This window comes from Mesocricetus auratus, unplaced genomic scaffold (assembly GCF_017639785.1).
Source record: "Mesocricetus auratus isolate SY011 unplaced genomic scaffold, BCM_Maur_2.0 Super-Scaffold_100022, whole genome shotgun sequence".
Taxonomy (NCBI): Eukaryota; Metazoa; Chordata; class Mammalia; order Rodentia; family Cricetidae; genus Mesocricetus; species Mesocricetus auratus.
This window is the reverse complement of record NW_024429203.1, coordinates 31,524,700-31,550,859: the sequence shown is the minus strand read 5'-3', so window position 1 is coordinate 31,550,859 and position 26,160 is coordinate 31,524,700. Positions and strand designations below refer to the sequence as shown.

The 26,160-nt window shown below is 42.1% G+C and overlaps 2 long non-coding RNA genes across 4 annotated transcripts in view; one reads left to right on the top strand and one right to left on the bottom strand.

Annotated features, from left to right (window-relative positions):
* Positions 1-26,160, top strand: part of LOC110340786 — a 144,455-nt gene that overhangs the window by 54,431 nt on the left and 63,864 nt on the right. The window lies entirely within an intron of this gene.
* On the bottom strand, positions 6,792-25,787 carry LOC121133506. Its single transcript, XR_005870370.1, has 3 exons — positions 25,555-25,787; positions 24,183-24,323; positions 6,792-7,231 (listed from the first exon to the last, which is right to left on the bottom strand). It is a non-coding gene; the product is annotated as an uncharacterized LOC121133506 (long non-coding RNA).

Below are 26,160 nucleotides of genomic sequence, written 5' to 3'. Positions count from 1 at the left end.
ACTGGCACAAAAGCTTTGGAGATTTGGATATTTGCCAGTATCTGCCCCTAGTTTTGGGGTTAGACATATGCCACACTGCCTAGCTTTTTACCTGCTCACCAGGATCAGTGCAATGCTGCAGTCCTTTTACTCTGCATCTCCTCCAGGTCCTGGACATCATTTTTAGTCACTAATTCCTCAGAACTGCCTCTAGCTCTTGGCTTCTGTGTGGTTCAAGAGTTGTGCATTTCACTCCTTGGTTCTAAAAATTCCCTAAACAATATCCAACCAAGAATAATGTTAACTTCATTTACTGAGCAAAGATACGTCTCGCCACCTCTATTTGTATATGAACCTGCTGAGGCTTGCCTGAGTGACTGTGAGACTTTCTATGCAGAATCAATTCCAAGGCCTCATTCCTTCTAACACCCAATCTGCCTCTCAATGCCTATGTGGTTGTCATAGGATGAAATGAAACCGGTGATGTTAGAATCTGCATAGACCTGGATCATGTTAATGGGTATGGAAATTCTTTCCCATTCTAAAAAGGCAGCTTTTAAAGTTAGAGAGGTGAACGCAGAAGTTCAGATCTTGGGAAATAAAGATAAAAAGCATATAGATTACTGGCTTACATACTGCGCAGGTTACACTTATGAGTATAGGAATATGTATATGCATGCTTGTAACAACAATTGATGAACAATTGGCCATGGATTTGAAAGAGAGCAGGGAGGGACATGTGGGTTTGAAGGAGGAAAGGGAAGAGGGAAATAATGTGATTATATTATTTCAGAAAATGAAAGCGTGATTTTAAGACAGTGCAGTTACAGGGAGTGTGTGTGTGTGTGTGTGTGTGTGTGTGTGTGTGTGTGTGTTAGAGTGCACTGGTTTTCTGAGAAAGAGAGGCCTTTTGGCAGTGGACTTAAAGAAGCCCATTCAAGTGCTTCTTGGGCAGGCAGGGCTATGTGAGAACAGCAGAGCTTTTGTTGGCGTTGTTTCTCCCAAGACAAAGCCAAGGACAGTGTGTTCAGCTTCAGAGGGGAAGTGAGCTGTGCATTAGGAGGTAAATCTCTGGCTTGGAAAAGGTTGAATAAGATACTCCTTAAAAAGCTCACCAGCTCGCTAAATTTAGGGTGGTGAATGCCATCCAGGCCAAGAATATTCTCTGGCCTTGGGCCTGCAGCATTTTCATTTGACTGGGAGTTGGATACATTTTAATTTCCTCTAAGCCATTCTCTCCGCGCTCAATACCTTTGTCTTTGATGGGAGGAGATTGCAAGCTGATGACTGGGTGGGGCCCTATTGATAATGACAGCTAAAGATGGCTGTGCTTTGGGCTTGTGTTTTGGGGGACAAACAGGCAGGCTTTGTGATGTTCTTACACAACATTGTTCCACCTGTCACTGCTCTGGAGGAACCTTTCTCAGCTCGGCGTGTCTCCTGACTTTCCTCTGCTTTCCCCTACACTTCCCTTTCTGTTAATCTTAACTGTTTTCAAAGACAAACTCATTTTGGACTCTTGGTAAGGGCACCTGTGCCTCTGCTTACTGATGTGTGGCTACCATTCCACATCAGAAGCCTTGACTTTAGGAGTGCTGAGCTTCCCATCAAAACACCTTGCTTCCCAGAATGTGGAAAGGAACATTTGGAAAATTTGGAGCCTGGAAAATTCCAAAGAGCAGAGTAGAAAAGGGAGAGGGGAAGGTATGGACTCTGAAATCCGCAGGACCAAGTTAGAGTTGCTGTGTGTTAGATGTACTACTAGCTTCCCTATCCACGAGAAAGTGATGATGACAACTTGTAGGCCTCCTGCTCCCCCTACCCCAGTATAATGAGATGTTTGTATATGCTCTGTAAAAGGTGGGTCCCTTCCTTTTGTTTTCATTTTTACTTTTCTTCTAAGGGGAATGAGAGGTGACTTTGGTAATCTTTCCTTTGTCCTCTGACATTGCCCATTCAGCAGTTCTGATCTCTGGTTCCACAATCACCCAGCTGGTTCACTCTAGGGAATATACTCATTTTTCAGGATGGAATTCTTCTCTCTTATAAGGTTTATTAGTTTGTGTGTAAGTAGACACAAGTAGTTCTGAAGTGACTGAAAATGAGTCTCTGCCCTCAAAGAGCTGACAGGTGAATGGAGAAGACAGGCAAGTCAACAGACAATGACACAATGACAGTAGAACCAGCGATTGATTGCTGAGGCATAGGTAAGAGAGGACACTTACGCTAACCTTGGCACTCAGCCATGGAATTTTAGGTGAAAGAGACATTTGTATTGCCATCTCAGGGTGAGGAGGAACCATGGATTCAGCAGAGTGGGTGTGAAGGATAGTGGAGGTGCTCATATGGCGTCATTGAATGGGCTGGGACTAGGGTTGGACTGAAATTGTCTTGGAGCTGTCTCTGCTGGCACTCCTGAGAGATGGCTGGGTCTGGAGGCATTTCAGAGAGACAGAACATAATTAAGGATGAGTGCAAAGAATTGTCCTTTGGTGGAGTATTAAAAAACATTTTATTACTTTTCAGATATTATTCTGAAATAGTCCCAGTGTGATACTTCTGGTGGTTAATGGGTAGGTGTTTTGTACCTTTATGTACAGAGAGATGCAAATAAGGAAAAGTCACTCCCCCCTCATTACATGACATGTTGTTAAATCTGTTTTCTTGGTAAGATGTCTACCCTTGAGACTTAAGGAACTGGAAGAATAGCCGGTGGCATCTTTAACCCAGCTCGGTCTTCTCACCCCCATAAATTGCCCCAGCAGCTCCCACTGATACTAAATGGTATGCTTCTAATGTGCACAGGGATTGGGCCAGTTGTCTTGTTGGAAGGAGGGACTTGAAGCAGGGATGAGGACCCTGTCTAACCAGGAGGATATGCGTGCGTTTTATGTTGAAGAAGGTTGATGCATCTCCCAAACTGGTTGCTCCTTTGCCCTTAGTTGCCTGTTGTGCTCTTCTAGCCTGGTACTCCATAATGGAGTCTCCTGGATAATCCAGTAAGGCTCAGTGGTCAGTGCTTTCAAGTTTGTCTTGGGATGTATGAGAGACTCACCTGAAACCTGTAAATGTGACTTCAGAAGAGTGCTCTCTCTCTTCTCCTGCCTTTCCTCTCTGCATCCCCCAAATCTTTTATGTACAACCCAAGGTTGTTCTGTTAGATTCTCAGATTTTCTAGTCCTGAGATGGTTAGCCAACCAACGTAATTAAGTTCTAACCTAATTAAACCATCCTGGTCTTACTCAAGGCTAATATCTCGTTATACCCTGACATATTTCTTTTAGCGCCTTCATCTATCCCCATCTTGGAATCGGCATTCTCTTACTGCCAAAAGACACCTCAGAGGTCACCTTGTTCATTTTACCTGTGATAGGGTGTGAGATGACTTCTTAAGATACAGAGCTCATTGTTGTGACAGCTATGCCTCAATTAAGAATTAAGCCCATGGCCTGTCCTTGCTAATGTGGACAGCGGGTTGCACTCTTTCCTGCTGTCCTTTCTTGTGTCCTCCTAGGGAGTGTACTTTTTTACTCAGTCATCTCAGGTCTCTCCCACAATTATTCATGACTTTTGGGGAGTTAAAGGGTATTTGCTGACCGTGGGAGGAATGATTTTAAAATCTAAAGTTCACTAGTATCAGAGATGGAGCTCAAATTCTTTCAACTTGCCTTTGATAAAGTCTTACTGAAATGACCTCTTGACTTGGAAGCCTATAGATGGCACATTTAATAGACATTTGGAGTTCTTACTGATGTTACCAGCAGTGGCACATGGGAAAGGTGGTTATGGCAGAATATTGTACCCTTTTACACACATACACACACACACACACATACTCACACACTCACACATGCTCTCTGGTTTCTGATTAAATGTGGCTGCAATGGATGGTGTAGCAAAGCCTTCCATTCTTTTACCTACGTATTGACCCAGCAGATAAGGACCCTCTGGTCTTTTACGAGAGCCTTTGACTCTTGTAAAAGAATTAGAATGTAGGGTTCAAAGAGGCCAGATTAGTTTTTGTCTTAGATTCACTGTGCTCATGTCAGGTTTTGGACTTCTTCATTAGCATTGAGGTAAGATGCTTTCACCTGTGATTTCCTTAGTGCTCCTACATAGCTCCACACTGCCTCTTATTCCTCTGAGCTCACCACGGCATTTCTTCAGCATGTTTCTTCACATGCAGCCTCCATTACCTTCTTTGGGGTGCATTTTAAGGACATTCCATCTTTCTACCATGCTGAACCGAGTGTGAGGCTAGGCTTCTTCTCTGGGCTGGTCTCTGTGTTGTGTACTGAGTCCTTCAGGTGTACCAGGGGGAGACGGGGTGCTTTGTGACTCCTGCCCACACATCAGTGGCATTCCAGAGGGTACTCTCTTGGCTTCCACTGAGTTACTGACTCACTGAACACTCACAGCATCTCTGTTTCCCAGACTGTGCTTGGAGTTTGTATTTTAGGAAAGTGGTTATTAAGATGGAGAAAGGGTTAGAAAGACACTGGAGAAAAATACAGTTTGGCCACGTGATTTTTCACTGATTAGTTTTCTGTCTTGTGGTCTTGGGGATCAAACTTAAAGCCTTACACATGCCTCGTAAGTGATTTGTCACTGAGCTGGACCCACATCCCCTGCCTACCAGATTCCTCTGGAGAGGTCTGAAAGAGGAGGTATGTAGGGCTCTAGAGGCAGAAGGAAAGCAGCATCACCGGTGAATGTCAACACTTCTTTTCCAGAATCACACCTGCTCTTCAGGTCACTGGACAACTCTTATGAAGGTTTGTAGGGTCTCTGAAAGAGGCTAGAACTGTGTAGTTGGAAAAGAGTGGCCACTTTCTGGTGTAAAGGGGGACTTCTCTGCATGCTGGTGGGCATCCAATTTAGACGTATGCTTTCCGGAGCATGCTTTCTAACTTTTCTCCCCAGCCTACTGCTAATCTTCCTCCACAAACCTCCTACCGTTGCCCCATACCCTTTCTTGAATCCAACCTAGATCCCTGGTTTGCCTCCTCCTGAAGTTGGTGAAATTCTTACTGCCATGCCTTCTATGGTATGTCCTTCAGAGTGCTCATATTGTATCCCTCGCTAGTCTCAGAGTCTGGAGCACAATTCATGGGCCTGAGAGTTCAAGTGAACCACTGTGTTCTGTTGTATTATTTAAAAGTGGCAACTATACCCATATGATAATGGCTACTATGGTGCATAGTGGTGCCTATTGTGCCATATTGCATTCTTGTGAGGGGTTTTGTGGGGAGTTTTAGTTATTTTCTACTGCAGATGAACACTGACAATGTATCAGATGTCAAAGCTAAGGCCAGGAAGTCTCAGAGGTGAAATGACAAATATTTTCTCTCTCTGATGGCATCCAGCCTAAATTATTGAGATAGGATGCCTGGTAGAGATGGAGAACAGTCTCTCTTTTCAATCTTCCCTCTTCCATCTGCTCAGCAATGGCAAGAATGAGGGGAAAATATGGATATGGCCTCCCCCCCTGGAACTCATTTATTTAGTAGAAAGGATTCTAGAATAAGGTGGATTTTTTCCTCTTCATTTTTCCTAACAGATTTTCTCCCCCTGTTATGTTGTAAGATTGATTTCTATCTTCAAAATGTGTTCATGGGGATTAGGGCTTTTCAGTGAAAGCATTACAAATCACCCGCAAACCCCAGGCATCTTTGGGAGGAGTGAGGCTGTTTCTCTAAAACTCATTTTTCATGGAGAGCAGTAGCACCTGCCATCTTCCTGCATTTCCAGTTTCAGAATGCCCTTGTCTGGTTGGAGCTCCAGTGTGTGAATTCCAGAGGAGCCTATGCCAGCTTTTTAAATGCACATGGTTTGAGGAGAAGGTGCAGTGACAGCTGATGGAAGCTTGGATGTCTGAGGAAGCCTGTCTGAATGGAAGCCTGGGTTCCAAGGAAATCTCCAGCCTGCAGTTGCAGGGTTCTGGCTTGTCATCAGCCAGACCATGTTACCAACTCACTGGCTCATCCCAGAATCCTGTGGAAGAGAGAGAGAAGGAAACCAAGGGCTCAAATAGTTCTGTTAACCTTGACTCAAAGCAAGTTACCAGTAGATCAGGCAGTAGAACTCCATTCTTCTTCATTTTACCAAGGATCCAACGCCTGGATCACACTCTTTAGAACTCTCCAGAAAGCTTCTTGTGTTGTTTAGCAGCGAGGAACTGGAATGGAAAATTACTGTCAAGATATTTGGCTTTTGTTTTTTTGGTTTTTCGAGACAGGGTTTCTCTGTATTGTTTTGGAGGCTGTCAGTCCAGCCTGGCCTCAAACTCACAGAGATCTGCTTGCCTCTGCCTCCTGAGTGCTGGGATTAAAGGCGTGTGCCACCACTGCCCGGCAAGATATTTGGCTTTTTAATTAGCCATTTATGTACCTCTATATTAAGTTCCTGCCACAATATTTGACTTCCTGTAGGTAGTCAGCAAGTGTCTGTAAAAGTGACAGGTAAGCTTTCTCCTAAGCTCTGAGAAAATAGAGCTCTTCTAGGAATCAAAGAAGTGAGATTAGAGGGGAACTGCAACGGTGTGTCCCCAAGGCTCTGAGTGGGACAACAGCAACAACAAAATATGATGCAAAATAAGCCCTAGGATTCCTGTATCTCACATGCAGACATGCAGACCTCCTGTGCTTTGGCTTTGGCCATTCTCTCTCTCTCTCTCTCTCTCTCTCTCTCTCTCTCTCTCTCTCTCTCTCTCTCTCTCTCTCCCCCTCTCTCCCCCCCCTCTCTCTCTCACACACACACACACTTTTAATTATCTGTTTAGGTACTGGAAACCACTCTAAGGAAAGAACAACTGTATTCCATTAGACATTTATTTCCCACAGCTCCCACTGTGGCTTTGGAATACATGGCCCAGGCACAAGGCTTAAAGTGTTTGGAGGAGTGGTTGTTGGGAATTTAATTTTTTGCCTCCATGTCTGATGCCTCTCAATTCCTTGACCTTTTCACTGGGCTCATTATTATTTTCTGGCTTGGGATAGATGAATCCTAATCAACTATGTAGCTCAGACAATATTCATTGCTTGGTGTGTCTTATTTCTGGCTTGCTTCTTCATACATAGTCCGTGGAGTTCTTTCTCTGAGGATCTGAATCTTCTCTCTGCACCTCTGGGCCCATCGTCCTCTGAGCCTGTCACCTCTAAGATGTATCACTTTTAGTCTTGCTTGGTTTTCTTGTCTTTCACCTGGCAACTCTTACTCACCATGGTCCAATAGGGGGGAAGACATTTGCAACCTGCAAACACAAAGCCTTATTAAAATACTGAGGTGGTTTGGAACACAAAACATGTTGGATTAAGCCCAATCGATGTGCTGGTGAGGGAACAGGCCCTGGAGAGATTTTGTGAACTCCATCTTTTCAGAGAGTTGGTGACTGAGCTGAGCATAGAACCATGGTCTCCTAACTCCTTTTTTTGCTTAAAGTTGTTTTTAATTCGCAAATAAAAATGTGTGTGTTCATCAGGTGTAACATGAAGTCTCAGGACTAATTAAAGCATTCTTATCACATGTGTGTCTTCCTCTTCTCACTGGAACCTCATACTTGACAGAAGCAACTTACTAAAGTAAAGGGTTGTTTTAGTTTAGGGGTTTATAACTGGGAAGGCATGGCAGCCATCATACATTGGAAGTTTGAGCTGCCATATTCTATCTCATTGGCTGACGAGAGAGAGAGAGAGAGAGAGAGAGAGAGAGAGAGAGAGAGAGAGAGAGAGAGAGAGAGAGAGAGAGAGAGAGAAGCAGAGAGATGGCCATGCTATATCCCCTAAGACTTGCTCTTTTTTTTTGATTTACATTATTTTTATTTATTTTAATTTTAAATAGCTTGTTTTACATGTCAATCCCAGTTCCCTCTCCCTCCCCTCCTCCCGCACTCCCCTTCCACCCTCCCTCCCACCCTATTGCCAAATCCTTCCACATAGGGGATGTCTAGAGTCTATCATTTTACTCTTGGTAGGGTCAAGGCACTCCCCTAAGAGTCCAGGCTGAGAGAGCATCTCTCTTTGTGCTATAGGCACATGAAGACAGATTGTTGCTCCTTACCCCTCACCCTTCCAGCATATCTGCTTCCCCTCTGCTAGGCCTCATCTTTAGTCACATCTCCAAGGCAAGGAAAAAGAGAGAGAGAAATCAAGCCTCACCTCTTAAGGATTCAACAACTTCCCAAAATAGCTTTCTAAGCAGAGGACCAAGTATTCAAACACACAAGCCTACGGAGGACAGTTTACACTCCAACTGCAAGGACATACTTACTGTTTAGAGATAGGAACCTTTGCATTTATACTTCCAGTGGTTTTTCAGAGTCTATTGTTTTGTTCCTGGCTTTAATCACTAAGCTTATCTCTTAAATGCTTTCTTCTCATCCAGCTGAAATGAGGTATTCTTTGACTTGTATCTCTTAATTCTTTCCTCCCTTGCTGTGGCTTTATACATCCCCTCCATACTTTAAAAACATCTAATTTCCCTGACTAAGTAGCAAGACTGGTAGAAAGGTCTTGTCAGTGCAATGGGAACACTCCTTTCTTGGTTCCTTGCCCTCCTTCATCCTAAGGTGAAGGGGAGAAATCTTAGAAGCAAGTGCTCTCACTGCCTAATAATTCTGCTGCCTCAAAAGTCAAGGGCATGGGCCATTAACAAGGGCATTACAGCTCTTTTCTACAAAGAACTATGGTGCGGTCCCTATGGTAACATGACCAGAGTGGAAATGGCAGTTTCACTGCATCAGAGAGCTGATTGTTAGCTGTGGAAGACTACAGACCACAGACATAAGGAGCTCCTTGGGACCCATGATCTCAGGCTGGCGATGCTGGCTGCCAGCCAACCTTTGGAAATAAATGAGCCTGAGCAAACTTGATTTGTTAAGCTGTATAGACAAGAGTCAGAATTAGAGAAATTCAGATTTCATATTTTCCTGCATCTTATTGAGGAGCTGGTCATTTTATCTGATTCTGCTAAATGATTGAGCTCTGTATTGTTATTTTTAAAATGGATTCTCTCACTTTCCCCTCCTTCCACTCCCCCCAGTGTCCCCCTCCTGGATCCACTCCCTCTCCATCTCCCTTCAGAAAAGACCAAGCCTCTAAGAGACAACAACCACCAAACATGACAAAACAAAACAGTAAGAAAAGCCAAAACCATTCATACTAAAGCTGGTCAAGGCAATCCAACAGGATGAAAAGAGTCCCAAGAGCAGGCAAAAGAGTCAAAGACGCACCCATTCCCACAGTTGCAATTGCCCCAAAATACCAGGATAACAGTCACAGCACACATGCAGAGGACCTGGTGCAGATAGACCTCTGCAGGCCCTGTGCTTGTTGCTTCAGCTTTAGTCTCTGTGAGCTCATATGCACCCTGCTTAGCTGATTTAGTGGCCCATGTTCTCTTGGTGTCCTCCATCCCTTCTGACTCCTACAGTTTTTTCTGCCCCTTCTTCCCCAGGATTCCCTCAGCTCCAAGTGACCTGACAGAGACCTCTAATTTAGACTCTCTCTATGCAGAATGTCTGACTGTGGGTCTTAACATCCATTCCCATTTACTGTTGGGGGAAGCCTCCCTGCTGACAACTGGACAAGACACTGATCTATGAGTATAGCAAAATATCATTATTTTTGGTAGTCATGTTTGGTTCTACTCTAGGTCTCAGGGCTATTCAATCTCTTGTTTTTGGCCATTCAAACAGGGTTAGGCAAGGAATCCCTCTTGTGGAGTGGGGCTCAAGTTAAATCAGACACTGGTTGTTCAGTTCCACAAGTTCTGCACCACCATTGCCCCAGCACATCTTACAGGTTGTGGGTCAAAGATTTTGTGACTGGGTTTTGTGACTCAGTCTCCCTCCTCATCTCCAGAAAGCTGGGATTGTATACATGCACTGCCACACCTGGCTTGATTATTGCTTTTGATCATAGGTCAATAGCATCATTTCCCCCCTGCAAAAGAGGTCTCTGTATTCATGTTCAGATGAGCACAACTTGCTATAAATTATTCTAGAGAAACACACAGCAAAGAAAGGCAAACACCCCCTCAGTGTTCTAGGATCATAAAACAGGCTTTCAAATCCTCCCATCCAAATAATACCTTCTTATCTTAATCCATTCTTACCTTCAGATACATTTGCGTTAACTTGAAAGTAAAAGGATTGGGGGGCTGGGAGCAGGCCTTATTTATTAATACAAGTGTACAAATGGCATCCTGCCAATCACTTTTTGCAGGCAGCTCAAATATCACTTTGAGCAGTAAACTATTCCTAACACAATTAAAGTCTTTTACTCAGTGCAGTTCTTTCTTGATTTTAAAAGCATGAGTGCTGGAGTAATCTCTTCAAGGTGGAAATAAGCAGCTCAGTACTGGTGGATCATGTCTATATGGTGTTTGACTTTTCACCACCGGAAGCTATTGCGGGGGGAGCCATGCAATGAGACTGCAGCAGGCCTCTGTGAAGACCTGACTCCTGCTGGCTTGAAATGCTCAGCAAACATTAATGGGACAGGTGGAGATTGAATTACAGCGTTGCTTATTGGGCTGCATCCCTTGTCACTAATTAGAGCATGACAGTACTTTGAATAAGGAGTGCCAGGCATACACATTGTCTTCTTAATGTGAACTGAAGGTTGCAGAGGCTAGCTTAAGGATCTAGCCTAGTGTAAACTTTTTTTGCTGGACTGTTTATGTCCTTACACACTCATTTTGAAGGGTGCTGGTCATCATATGGTAGTGTGGGTGGCTGTTGTTTACCCAGAGGTCAAAGCAGGAGCAGGGTAGCTGGGTGGGGGTCGGAGGAGCAGAAGGACTAAGGGAAGGTTGCAGTGTTGCAGTGTTGCAGTGTGTGTGTGTGTGTGTGTGTGTGTGAGTGAGTGACAGAGAGAGAGACAGACAGACAGACACACATACACACAGAGAGAGAGAGAGAGAGAGAGAGAGAGAGAGAGAGAGAGAGAGAGAGAGAGAGAGAGAGAGAGAGAGAGAGAGAGAGAGAAAGAGAGAGAGAGAGAGAGAGAGCACCAGAAGTGAACTTCTGACATCATCCTCTAACATTTCACTTAGTTTTGAGACAAGGGCTGTCACTGCATTTATCACATCCCTCTGCAGCTGGGTTGACTGAACAGGAGACCTCTGGGATCATCTGCTTCTGTCCTCAGATGCTGAGGTCACAGGTGCATGCCAACTTGAGACTGTGGGGGAGAGTGCCATCTAGCACAATTGCACTGTTTTAATTGTTTCTAAATATTTAACTCCAGAATCTGAACCCAGATCCTTATATAGTGCATCAAGTATATTACCCACCGAATCATTTCCCCCAGCTCTGTAGTTACTTTTAGCATTTGAATTGTGAACAAAATTTGATACTAGGTAGGATCTCTGATTCTTGCAAAATTGGCAAAACCTCCCCTTGCCCTCACAATGATTTCTCATTTTCTTACTGTAGTGGCAATGTAACACTAATGTCTATCTATTAACCTACATTGTTTTGTGCTTTACATATAATATCCCTAATACCCCCACTTGAAATGTTTTCTTTGTCTCTGTAGCTGTAGGTTAATGAAATTGCTGTCTTGTTTAAACGCCTGTATTAAATGATTCAATTTCTTTGAAAGATCTTTCTCCATTTATTGAGATAACGAAATGATGTTTCTCTTTTAACATATGAATGTGATGCATTACATTATTTGGTGTTAAATCAAACTGTGTTCCTGGAATGGACTCAGACTGGCCATGATGTCATTTGCATACATGGCTAGATTCAATTTACAGCACCTTTTAGACGTCTAGGAAAGGGACTGACAGTCTTTTACTTTCTTTTCCATTTTCGTTTTTGAGATAGGTTTCTCTGTGTTGTTCTGGCTGTCCTAGAACTTGTTCTGTTGACCAGGCTGACCTCGACTCAGAGGTCCACCTGCCTCCCAAGTTCTGGAATTAAAGGAGAGCACCATCAGTACCCAGCACTTTTCATAACTTTTGATACCAAGACAACATTTTTTATATGGAAGCTGAGACTGTTTCTTGATTATATCTACTAGAAGACTTTAAGTTCTAATTCTACCTTTTTCATTATTTGTGGATTTTTTAAAAATTTAATTTCTTTCTTTTTTATTTTCTTTTCAGACAAGGTATCTATCTAAATCCTGGCTGTCCTGGAACTTGCGATGTAAACCAAGCTGGCCTTGAAATCACAGAAATCCTCCTGCTTCTGCCCCAGCGTCCTGAGTGCTGGGATTAAAGGTTTGTCCCACTGGCTTTTAATTCTATTTGATATAATGATTATGTATATGCATTTATATGTTATACTTTGATGTTTTGATGTCTATGTACATCATGAAGTATTTATATCTAGGTGATTATTCTCCACCTCACACATCATCTGAGAAGACCTTTATTAGTTCAGTTTTTTAAAACGGTTATAGAACTTCACAGGCTTTCTATTTTGTTGTGAATCTCGTGTGGTGGATTTCTTTTTTTCCAGAGGCATTTGTCAGTGGCATATATATCAACCTATCTTTTCCATTTCCCACTCCTGCTTCTGCCCCAGCGTCCTGAGTGCTGGGATTAAAGGTTTGTCCCACTGGCTTTTAATTCTATTTGATATAATGATTATGTATATGCATTTATATGTTATACTTTGATGTTTTGATGTCTATGTACATCATGAAGTATTTATATCTAGGTGATTATTCTCCACCTCACACATCATCTGAGAAGACCTTTATTAGTTCAGTTTTTTAAAACGGTTATAGAACTTCACAGGCTTTCTATTTTGTTGTGAATCTCGTGTGGTGGATTTCTTTTTTTCCAGAGGCATTTGTCAGTGGCATATATATCAACCTATCTTTTCCATTTCCCACTGTCTTTGAGAGAACACCTCTGTGTGTCAGTCCCTGTGTTTCAACAGTCTCAGTGTTGTTTTGTTGCTGAGCTGCCCAGCAGCTTCCTGATTTTCCTGTCTCTGCCTTTCACATCCCTGTAGGGAAGCAGGGATTACAGATAAGTACACCAGTGCATCCAGCTTTTATGTGGGTCCTGGGGGATCAGAACTTGGATCCTCAGGCTTGACTGCACGGAAGTTACCCTCAAAAGCATCTCTCAGGCCTCCAGAAATAGTTTTTTGAAGAACTTGAGATTCTGTGATATTCCAATGAGATACCTCAAATGTCACCAAGACATAGATTAAAGACTAGAATTCCTTATCTATAAAAATGGCTCCATTATAATTTTCTTCTAAGTATTAAACTTTAAATTTTTATCCCCTATCTTCTCTGCTCAACATACAAAATAATAGATTTCCTCAAATGATTACTTTGACATTCCCAAGTTTCATAATGTGTTATTTAATTTAAATGTATTTCAATTTAATTTAAGTGTATTTTAATTTTCATAACTTTAATCTTTGACTCAAGAATTATTAAGAAATATTTCCCAATATCACAATTATCTTTTAACCCATGTCTAATTAGATCAAAATATCAAACTTTAGATCTTAAGTCTAGTTTGAGTCTATATCCCAGTTAAAATAACTTAAATCTTAAGTTGTATCTGTGTGTGTATGTGTGTTTTCCTTTATGTGGGTTTACATACATGAAGCTGGTGCCCATCTTGGTCAGAGTCTTTAGCTCCTCCTGGATCTGGAGTTACAGGTGGCTGTTAGCTGCCCTGCCTGGGTCCTGGGTCCTCTGAAACAGCTGTAAGGGCTCTCACTGAGCCATCTCTCCAGCCCCAGATGGTAAATTCACACATGTCTTCAGTGACAGCAGGCATCTGTAATATTATTTTAATTTTCCTTCTGCAGTTAGAGCAGAGATGTAGTTTTCTTTAGAGACTCTCTTTACTGGAAGTCACCTTTTTTCTAGCTCATTTTTTCAGTGATGCTAATGTCTGGCTTCTTCTCGAAATCTCTTGAAGCAGATGCATCACTTTGGAATATTTTGAGTTTGCAGAATTTTTGGTATTATGAATTATTATAATTATATATTAAAGTATAATTATCAAAGTACTAAAAATCAAATGTGTGATGTATTAATATGTATGATTTTAAAAATTACATGGTTTAGTGATTTGCCTAATAACTGCCATAATTGCAAAACAGTAATAATGAGCATAGGTATGATTTCAAGGTGTTCTGCAAAACCCTGATATCTATGATTTATTCTGTAGGCAAAGGCAGCAAATGCTCCAACTGATGTCATTTGTTGTTACATTCTGCATAATAAGGAATTTTAATATGAAACTAAGATGTGATTTTTTTCTATTCAAATCTATACAATTTCCTTACACAGTAATTAGAACATTGAACGCCCTTCAGGGTTAAGAATCCCTGGACAGGACTAATGTCATGTGACTTTTTGGATGGTTTCAAAACCCTTAGGCTCTTGGTCTTGGTGGGCTCTTCTCTCCTAGTCACCCTTGGCTTCTACCGTGCAAGGCAGTCTCTGGCTTAACCCAGATATGAAAGGTAATGACATGCAACATGTCATTTTATGAAGGAAGTGAGCAGTTGCAATGGGAACTGAGCAGGGACATAGTATATTTCAGCTTGCTCTTGCTGATGATACTGGACCTGCTGTACTTAGGAGCTCAGTCTGCTGCACTGCTGAAAGCAGGAGGATATACTTCTCCCACATTATTGTTATTATTATTATTATTATATTAATTTAATTCATCTATTTATTTTATATCCCAGGTTGCAGCATCCCCCCATCCTCCCCAACCAGTCCGCCCACTGCTTTTCCCATCCCACAATCCCCTCCTCTTCTGTCTCCAGGAAAGGGCAGGTCTTATATGAGAATCAATAAAGTATAGTGTATCAAGTTGCAGTAGGACTAGACAGCTCCCATGTATTCAGACTGGGTAAGGTGATCCAGTAAAGAGTCAGAGACAGCCCCTGTTCCTGCTGTTAAAAGACCCACAAGAGGACCAAACTACACAACTGTAACACATACGTAGATTGCCTAGGTTAGTCCCAAACAGCTCCCTGTTTGTCTGGTCAGTTTCTGCCAACCCCTATGAGCCTAGATTAGTTGATTGTGTGGTGTCCTTAACCTCTCTAGCTCCTACACTCATTTCTCCTCCTCCATAGGATTCCCAAACTCTGCCTATGTTTGGCTGTGGGTCTCTGCTTCTGCCTCCACCAGTTGCTGGATGATGCTTCTCTCATGACAAATGGGCCAGGCACCAATCTGCTCACAGTTGGCCAGTTCAGGCTATTTATCCACTATTGCTAAGAGTCTAAGCTGAGGTCCTCCCCATAGACTGTTGGGAGAGTTCTCTGCTCCAGCGTGCCCTTCCATCCAACCCTGTTCCCAGCAGTCCCCTTCAGCATTCTCACCCATGCTCCTCCATGCTCCTTGAACCTGGTCAGTCATGTTCTCATCCTCACTTATCCTCAGTACACTTCCATTCCCCCTTTCCAGGGAGATCTAGGTGTCCCTCACACACCCTCTGGTTACCTAGGCTCTCTAGGTCTGTGGATTGTAGCATAGTTATCCTTTATTTTACAGCTAATATACACTTATGAGTGAGTAAATACCATGTTTATCTTTCTTGGTCTGGGTTACCTCACTCAGGATGATTTTTTTCTAGTTCCATCCATTTGCCTACAAATTTCATGATGCCATTGTTTTGTAACACCTGAGTAACAGTGCATTGTATAAATGTACCACATTTTCTTTGTCCATTCCTCTGTTGAGGGGCAGCTAGGTTGTTTCCAGATTTTAGCTATTACAACTAAAGCTGCTATGAATATTGTTGAGCAAGTGTCCTTGTGGTACGACTGAGCATCCTTTGGTTATATGCCCAAAAGTGGTATAGCTGGGTTTTGTGGTATAGGTTGATTCCCTATTTTCTGAGAAACCACCACACCTGCTTCCAAAATGGCTATATAAGCTTGTACTCCTAACACCAATGGAAGAGTGTTCCTCTTGTTCCATATTCTCTCTAGCATGAGCTGTTGCTTGTATTTTTTTTTTATCTTAGCCATTCTGACAGGTGTAAGATGGAATCTCAGAGAAACTCGTATTTGCATTTCCCTGATGGATAAGGATGGTGATCATTTCCTTAAGTGTTTCTTGGACATTTGAGATTCTTCTGTTAAGAATTCTCTGTTTACATCTGTACTCCATTTTAAATTAGATTATTTGGTTTTTTGATATCAGTTTCTTGAGTTCTTTATATATTTTGGAAATCAGATGTGGGGTTGGTGAAGATCTTTCCCCATTCTGTAGGCTGCTGTTTTGTCTTATTGACCATGTCCTTTGCTTTACAGAAGCTTTTCAATTTCTTGATGTCACATTTATTAATTGTCCATCTTAGAGCATGTGATATTGGTGTTCTATTTAGGAAGTGATCCCCTGTGCCAATGTGTTTCAGATTATTTCCCACTTTCTTTTCTATCAGGTTCAGTGTATCTGATTTTATGTTGCCATATGTGATCCACTTGGACTTGAGTTTTGTACAGGGTGATAAATATGGAGCGATTTGCATTCTTCTACATGTGGATATCCAGTTAGACCAACACTATTTGTTGAAGATACTTTCTTTATTCTATTGTGGCTTCCTTGTCAAATTTTGGCTTACAAAGTTTATAATAAAAAAGCCAAAAATTTTTATTACTCTGTAGTAGAACTTGAAGTTCTTTTATTGTACAGGATTGTTTTAGCTATCCTGTATTTTTTTGTTCAAATATAGGAGGGCTACTGATGTATTTGCTGAGTATACGGTCACTTTCAGAGAAGGTTCCATGCAGTGCTGAGAGGAAGTTATATTCTTTCAAGTTTGGGTGAAATGTTCTGTAGATATCTGTTAGGCTCATTTAAGGCATAACAACTGTTAGTTCTGTTTATCTGTTTAGTTTCTGTCTGAATGACCTGTCCATTGGTGAGACTGAGGTATTAAAGTCTCTTACTATCAGTGTGTGGGGTTCTACGTGTGATTTAAACTTTGGTAATTTTTTGATTGTTCGTTTTTTTACAAATGTGGGTGCCCTTACATTTGGGGCATAGATGTTCAGAATTGAGACATTATCTTGGTGGATTTTTTCCTTTGATGAATATGAAATCTTCTTCTCCATCTCTCTTGAGTAATTTTGGTTGGAAGTTTATTTTCTTAGATATTAGGATAGCTACACCTTAGATCCATTTGATTGGAAAATCTTTTTCTGATCCTTTACTATGTTTATATTTGATGCTGAGGTGTGTTTATTTTATGTGGCAGAATGTCGTATCCTGTTTTCATATCCAATCCATTATCTTGTGTCTTTTTATGGGTGAATTGATATTGAGGGATATTAATGACCAATGATTGTTAATTCCTGTTATTTTGTTGGTGGTGGTGGCAGTGTGTGTGTGTGTGTGTGTGTGTGTGTGTGTGTGAGAGAGAGAGAGAGAGAGAGAGAGAGAGGGAGGGAGGGAGGGAGGGAGGGATAGGATGGAGAGCCTATGGGTTTCCCTTCTTTGGGTTTTACTGGTCTGAGATTATTTATTGCCTGTGTTTTTGTGGGTGTAGTTAACTTTCTGGGGTTGGAGCTTTCGTTCTAGTTCCTTTTATAGGACTGGTTTTGTGGATATATATTGTTTAAATCTGACTTTGTCATGAAATACCTTGTTTTCTCCATCTATGGTGATTGACAGTTTTGCTGGATATAGTAGTCTGGGCTGGCATCCGTGGTCTCTTGGAATCTGCAAGACATTAGTCTAGGTCCTTCTGGATTTTAGGGTCTATTTTGAGAAGTCAGATATGATTCTAATAGGTCAGTCTTTATATGTTACTTGCCTTTTCCCTCATCATTTTTAAAATTCTTTCTTTGTTCTATATGTTTAGTGTTTTGATTATTATGTGCTGAGGGGATTTTCTTTTCTGATCCAATCTATCAGTGTTCTGTTAGCTTCTTGTACCTTTATAGGCATGTCCTTATTTAGGTTGGGAAATTTTCTTCTACGATTTTTAAAAATATATCCTCTGGGTTTTTGAGCTGGACTTCTCTTATTCCTATTATTCTTATGTTTGATCTTTTCATACTGTCCTAGATTTCCTGGATGTTTTGTGTTAGAATTTTTTATATTTAACATTTTCTTTGACTGATGGAATTATTTCCTCTATTATGTTTTCAACACCTGAGTTTCTCTCTTCCATCTCTTATATTCTGTTGGTGATGCTTGTGTCTGTAGTTCCTGTCCACTTATCCAAATTTCCTATTTCCAGGATTCCCTCCATTTGTGTTTTCTTTATTGCTTTTATTCCCATTTTCAGGTCTTGAACAGTTTCCTTTATCTGTTTGTTTTTTCTTTGTTTTCTTTTAGGAATTTATTGCTTTTTTCCAAATTTTGTTTGTCTTTTCCTCAATATCTTTAAGGGCTTTTTTCATATCCTCTTTAAGGACCTCCATAATCTTCATTAAGTAATTTTAAGATTATTTTCTTTTGCTTCCGCTGTGTTGGATTGTTCAGGTCTTGCTGTTGTGGGATAGCTGGGCTCTGGTGATGCCATATTGCCTTTTCTATTATTGATTGTGTTCTTACACTGACTTTTAGGCATATGGATTTGGGATGATTACAGGTCTTGGTATTGATTCCTGCATTTGTCTTTGTTGGATGGGTGTTTTATTTTTTGTTTTCTCTTTCCTCTCTGGACTTGTGACCTAAATGGCCAAGGGTTCTTGTAACTAGCATGTCTTCAGGTTCAGTAGGGTATTCCCTCTGGATTTTTTGGGGCTATGGATCCCTAGATCTGGCCTGACCTCTGGTAAAGCCGAAGTCCTCTTCTAATGTTGTAGACCAGGATATGGAGCCCAGGGGAGGGGGTAAAGACTGGAATCCCTATATCTGTTCTGATCTGTGGGGTTCCTAGGACCAGCCTGGCAACTAGTACAGCTGTTGGTACTGGGGTTCCTATATCTGGCCTGTGCTCCAGTACAGCTGAATTACATCTTCTTCTGAAGTTGTAGACAAGGATATGGAGTTTTGTGGAGGGGAGCAGTGGGGGTGGAGTGCATTATGGGGTTGTTGGGCAGGCTTAAAGGGATTTAATGGGTGGTGGACAGTGTCTTATTTGGTGTTCCTAGGACCAGTCTGTCTACCCATAAGGCTTCTGCGGCTGTGGGCCTAGTATGGAGCTCAGGAGAGGGGAGTCTTCTCCCATTATTTTTACATCTTACGCTTTCTTTTTGTTGTTGATGTTAAGCCCACAACAATGGATACCCCCCGTGTGTGTGTGTGTGTGTGTGTGTGTGTGTGTGTGTGTGTGTGTGTGTTTGATGAATATTTGGTAACAATTTGCTGAGTAGTTAAGGAAATAGATGTACAGCCATGGTCCCTAAAGACTATTTCTGACTTTTCCCTTCCATGACTGGCTCTGTGAACTATTAAAAGAATTTACAGTTTCAGGTTTTAAGTAGTAATCCCCTGTGAATAGAGCGTGACCTGTGTTCACAGGAAATATCCTGTCTACAGATCTATATATAGAGATAATGAGTGAAATATATACCAAGGAAGGCTATGTATAGATTTATTTAGTTCCAGAGAGCAAGGGAGATTAGAATAGAGCCTTGTACAGCAGCAGAAAGATGACATCATTTTCTACACGTTTAATTACTCTAATAAAATCATTTTTAAAGGGAGACATTTTATAAGACTGTCACTCAAACATTCAACTTTTAAGTACCACACTTCACTGAAGTGAGATTAGTTTTCATTTTGTTTAATACCTTAACCTCAAGGGCAAAATCTTCCAGACTTCTTACTGCTGTAGCCATTTCAAGCTGTTGCCAAGTGGGAGGTGACCAGCTGTAAATCAAGCTTTGGGATGAGTTTAGTACCAACCTAAGTTTCCCCAACTGTCATTATTTCAAGCTACAATTAAGAGCAAGGGGCACAAATACTGAATAAACACCCAGAGGTGTTAGTGACATCTGTTGTTATGAAAGCTTAAATCTGGGTACATGCTATGTTTGTTCCCACTGTAATTAATCTTTCCTTCATAAAACATGATTGCTCTATCACTCCTCTGCCATTTGTTAAAATTATATATTACTTTTAGCACTCCGTTCACCTTTTAGCTACCAATGTGTGTTGCTGAGTAAGAAAAAATGATGTGTTGTTCAGAATTCTCAGTGTTCTAGAAGGCCAAGCTTCTGCAGAAGGAGCAAGCAGCACAAATAAAGGAGCACCAGAACCATTTCAAATATGTGGCACCCTAGGGCATGTGTGCACACTCACACTTTGGCATGCACAACAGTGGGTAGGTTGTAGCTCACATGGTTTTCAGCTAAAAGCTCGGAAAAGAAACCTTGCCTCTTTGTGGTTGAATAGGTCCCTCATGGCTGTGGGAGTTCCTTAGGTTTGAGATAAGGAATGAGATAAAGGAGGTAGCTAGCATTGAGGTTTCTAGCTCCTACTGCTGTTTGCCCTTCCCTTATTATCCTGGGTAGAGTTTGAGGAGACACATAGCTGATCTTTGGTTAAAAAAAAAGGAGTGGTTGAAAAGCGGGGAGGGCTCACATTCATATGAATTTGGTGCATTTGCTATGTTACAGGTATGTTGAGACCCTAGTCCCAGTGCCTGGGAATGTGACCTGAGTTAGAATAGGGTCTTCGAAGATGTAACCAAGTAAGATGAGTTCAGACTAGAGTACAGTGAGCCCTAGTTCAAGGATTGGTGTTCTTATAAGAGGAGGGAAATCGGATACAGAGGCACACACTGGGAGAAAGCCCAGGGAGCCAGGATAGAGACTGGCCAATGGATGCTGAGTACAAATGGCCCTACAAAAGCCAGGGTACAGGCACAGGGCAGAATTCCTTAGTTGCAGAATAGAACCCAGTCCTGCTGACTCAGTTTCTGACTTCTGGTTCCCAGAACACTGAAAGGATAAGCTTAGTTCTAAATCTGGGGTGTTTTGTGACTGCCGTCCAGTGAGCAGACACTGTGATTTGGCAACAATGCAGTTCTGCAGTCCCAGTGAGCTGACACTGTGATTCAGCGACAGTGCAGTTCTGTTTCCTGTGGTTTCTTTTGTTTTAACAGTTCCTAGTTCTTGCATGATTTCCTCATTTAATCTAAAACCCAGAAATCTAACTGGTATCTATACATTGAGGCTTTCAGGGATTTGGGGGGTTGAAACTATATTTACTTTCTTTGTCTTTTAAAAATTATTATTGAGAAGTAATTTTCAGAACTACAGACACCAGGGGTTGATGATATTGCTCAGCTGGTAGAATCCTTGCCTAGCACCTGTGAAGTCTTGGGTTCCATCCCCAGAACCACATAAACTAGATGTGATGGTGCATACCTGTAATCACAGCACTCAGGGGTAGAGACAGGAGCATCAAGAGTTCAAGGTCATCTTCTACTACCAATGAGTTCAAAGCTGGCATGGACTCCCTCCCTCCCTCCCGCCATGTATACACACACATATATCATAATTCTTGGTAAATTGAACCCCATTGCTTTTGTGCCCTTTTCCTCATTGCCAATGAACTTCCAAATTCTTCAGATCTCAATACATTCATAATTCCCTTTATTCATAAAGATAATGTGAACAAACAAGAAACAAAAAGGAAAAGCTTGTAAGATCTCAAATGTCCTCTCTCTCTCTCTCTCTCTCTCTCTCTCTCTCACACACACACACACACACACACACACACACACACACACACACACACACACTACTTACACTATATTCCTGAGAGGAGATCTGCACATATGCCTACAGTGGCAGACACAAGTCTTCCTGGACACGCTCTGTCCCAGGTCAATCTAGGCTTGCTTCTTTCAATTCACTCGTGTACAATGATCTTTTTTTCTGACTCTTCATCTCTAGCTATTTCTTTCTATCTTCCCCACTACATTCTAGGGTCGGGGAGCAGAGCTGTTTGCCTTCTGTCCTTGTAGTCTTTGTTTTCAGTGTCCTGCCTGGCAAGGAGCAGGCTCTCAGCCTTGGAACAATGAGTCTCTGCCCTCAAGGGCCCTGCAGTGCAAGCTGGCACCTTTTTACAAAACAACATTGACAAATGACAGCTGCTTTGTGTTTGAGCTCGCATTTGTTAATGCTACTTTTAACAAGAACTCCCGATTGCTACAGTGGCACAGATACACCATGACAATAAGGATTAGTCTGAGATTAGCTCCCACAGTTGGGAGAAAATATTTATAGATGTGTAGAGGGTTCAGGATGACAGTTTCAAATTCCTGGATATGTGTGTTTTACCCAATGTTCTCTGTAGCAGCGACTTCAGGTAACTGTGGATGAACACTGTTGCTTTAAATTAGGGACGTTTTACTGTTGACTTTGGGGAGCAGATCTGAGGCACTCTTTGTTTTAGTTCATCTGGCTGGGAAGTAATGGTGGTGGCTGCAATGAATCCAGTTCCCTCACTGGAACCTACATGTCCAGGATTTATTGGCTGTGGCTGCTGTGTGTTAACACTTTTCTTGAAGTGGCCTTGATTATTTATTTTCGGGAGGTGGCCTTCTCTCAGGAGCCCATCTATCTAGTGTCGGCCTAGCCTTGTCCATCAGCAGCCGTGGCCACCGTGGGCATGGTGCCAGCAGAGCACTGTAAGCTGAGTGACTCTCTGTGCTTCCTCTAATCCCCCTTCCCTGCCATGTGCATTTCCATGATAAATCACCCAAGAAAGATTTCCAATGCGTTTTGACAGGATGAAACTGTGCGATTCAGCTTGATCTCGTTAAGAGCCCCATAGCCAAATTCCCCCAGCACAGAAGGCAGTGAACACTTGCAAGCTGTTCACGGCTTGTCTCTCTAGCTGAGGGAGAGAGACTTGACTGACACTCTGCTGACTTTCTGCCCTTGACCTGGAGGGGAGGGATGTTTATGGCATGTTTCATTTGCAAAGTCTCTGTGTAAGTTCAGGCGTTTGTGTAACAGCTGAGCACCTAGACCGATAAAGATTTTACTAGCCTCCTTCCCTCCTTCCCTCCCTCCCTTCCACTTGTGTATGCCAAGTGTAATAGGCACTGTGGTAAATAATAAATAAGGCCAACTCTGTGTCCTCCAGGAGCTCACAGTGTCGAGGGGGAAGAAAGATAAACAAACAGATCATCATCAGTGTGGGCCTTGCAGCAGTGTTACAAAAAGAGAACGAGAGTGGGTACCAGACTCCTTTAGGAAGGGATGGTGGTGAGGATGGCCTTTCTAGTGGAAGTGATGCATAAACTGCTTTAAAGGGATGAAGAGTGTGAGCACAGCTGGTTTGGGCAGTAGCATGCTGTAGACAAAGTTTTGCCATAGCAAAGGCCTCCTTGCCAAGGCCATTGCTTTAAGCATAAGATCTGCTCCAGAACTATGTTTCTTAGGTGTTTCATATCCTTAGGTGTGTGCTACCTGCCCCGTCCCAGCTCTTGGTGGATCTTACTGTATGGATCGAGTTTTAGCATCCTGCTTTAACAAAAGTCCAGCTATCTTCATCCTACCCTGGCTTCTGAGTTCCCTGCTCTTTTCTTGACATTGTCAGCTCATGGTACTTTTTATTTACTATGCAATCAGTTTAAAAACCAACCCTCCATTTTCTTGGAAACAGATGACAGTACTCACTATCAAGAAAACTGAGGCTATAACTATCTTCTGCTATACTCATAGATTGTTGACTATCCCAATTGTCCCCCGAAAGGCTTCATCCAGTAACTGATGGAAATAGATGCAGAGACCTATAGTCAAACATTGGGCTGAGCCTGGGGAACCCTGCTGAAGAGAGGGAGGAAGGATTATATGAGCCAGGGGGTTCAAGGACATCACAAAGGAACCCACAGAAACAACTAACCTAGGCTCATAGGAACTCACAGTCTGGACCGACAGCCAGGGAGATGGCATGGGACCAATGTATGTCTTCTACATATGAGTGACAGTTGTGCAGCTTGGTCTACTTATGGTACTCCTAGCAGAGGGAGCAGGGTCTGTCCCTGACGGTTTGTCTGACTCTTGGGAACATATTTCTCATACTGGATTATCTTGCCCAGCCTAATACAAGGGGATGAACTTAGCTTTACCTTAACTTGATATGCCATGCTTTGCTGATACCCATGGGAGGCCTGCCCCTTTTTGAATAGAAACAGAGGAGGAGTGGATTGTGGGGGAGGGAAGGTTGGGGGAGGGAATGGGAGGAAAAGAGTGAGGAGCAACTGCAAATGGGATGTAAAATAAATGAATAAATTTAATTAATTAAAAAAAGAAAACTGAGGCTAGGTTTTCTTACCTTTCTATTATCAATGCCTTCCAAACTTGGGACATACTTGTTCAGAGAATGAAACAAGTCACCCAACTGGCAGATAGCACTCATTCATTGTCTGTTACTCTTCAATCTCTTCCAAGAACAGAGAACAACGGCTTCCCAATCCTGTTTTCATGAAAATCCAACTTAGCCACAGTCATAAGGAGTTTGTAGAACTTGAAGGAGATTGATAACAGATAACTACCAATATATATGACACAGAACCCACCAATATATATGACACAGAGCCCAAACACAGATAAGATGCCAACGAATGTCAGAATCTTGGGCATAGAAACTTTGGTCTGAGTAGAAGTGATAGGGGATTCAAATTAGTTCCCATCTTATCTGCAGCGGCGGCTCATATTTAGGATTCTGTCTTTGCTAGACAGTTTTTATTCTGCATTGGAGAGAGGAGGAATTTTTTTCCAGGCAATTAGCTTTAAAAAGAGTATGGTTCCTTGGCTTTACTGAAATGCCAGGAAAGATTATGAAATCTCTAAAGATCAGAAAAAAGCCAAGATGGTAAATGACATTTTATTCATTAGGATGGATTCCCAAGTTCTTTGTGCCTCTAAAACTGTTTTGTCCTTTGTACATCGCAAGGGGTCTTTGGAGTTCCATTAGTCATAATAACAGCTATAAACACAGCTTACTTTTGCATTGCACTTTGCAGTTGCACTATGCTCGAGTGTATGCAATTCAAATTATAAATGAAACCTCTTGTACAGGAGAATAAGAGGAGAATGTTTTAAAGAACAACTCTTCTCCCATCTTTGAGGAAATTTAATATTTGTGTTACTTACTTTTTACCCTTAGGACAAAATGTCTGAACAAATCAGTTTAAAGTACATGTTTATTTAGGTTCCTGGTTCAGTCCACAGTCAGCTGATTCTGTTGCTTTTTGGTTTGTGTCAAGACAGAAACGCCACAGCAGGACATAGCAGCCAGGAAAGCAGGAAGAGGGGAGGGTCTAGGGACAAGATACACCCTTCAGAGTCATGCCTCTAGTGATCTACTTACTTCTTCCAGCTATGCTTCACTTTGTAACAGCCTGTCCAGCTATAAATTCATCAATGAATTAATCTGTCTATGACATTAGTGTCCTTATATAATCACTTCTCAATAGTGCCATCAGCTGGGGGCCATGCCTTCCATGTATGAGTTTGGTGAACTCTTTCTGATCTAAGCCATAGTGATGGCCAAGTTCAAAGAGTCTGACTAGGCTTAGCTGTTAGCTTTAACAATGCACACACCAGAGCCCATAGTTAGGCTCCTGAGCATTCTTTGCTGTCTCTACCACCCCATATGCCAGCTGCCACCAGCAAGCTAACCCCTGAGTCCCCCTGGAAGGTACCTCAGGCTCTTCTTCAGTCAGCTCTTCATAGGATGATGCAGCATTCTTTCAGCCTTGGCATCTGTGCCTGGTGACTCACTCTTTCGGGCTGCATGCTGAAGGGTGGAGCTTTGTGTTATGACAGAGTGGGCATGTACCTTGTGCTCTCTCCCCTTAAACCACATTTGAGATGCCTCCGTCACTGAGACTGCTCTCTAACCGCAGCATCCTCAGGAGACCTGTCACCATTTGTAGCTTTGTCCATTGTAATCACCAATAATATTTGGATGTTGATACTATCACTTTAACCTCTCGTTGTCTATCATCTAAGCCTCTTTCCAACCTATGACAGGTGTGCAGCCAAGCAGCAGAATGTCTATGAACAGCTTGCATCTCCTTCACTTCTTCTACTTTGTAAACCCTAAGGGACAAGAAAACACGATTTCATAACTTAGACAGACATCTAGAGTGCTGCTGGGCATGCATTTTTAGCTAACTACCCTGACAGAGGCAGCAGACTCTGCCTTCTCCTGGCCAGTTAGTGTTCAATGGAAAAAATTCAGCTGAACCCCGGACGAAGGGCACATCTGAGTTATATATTTGCTCAGTGGAGAACATATGACTTCT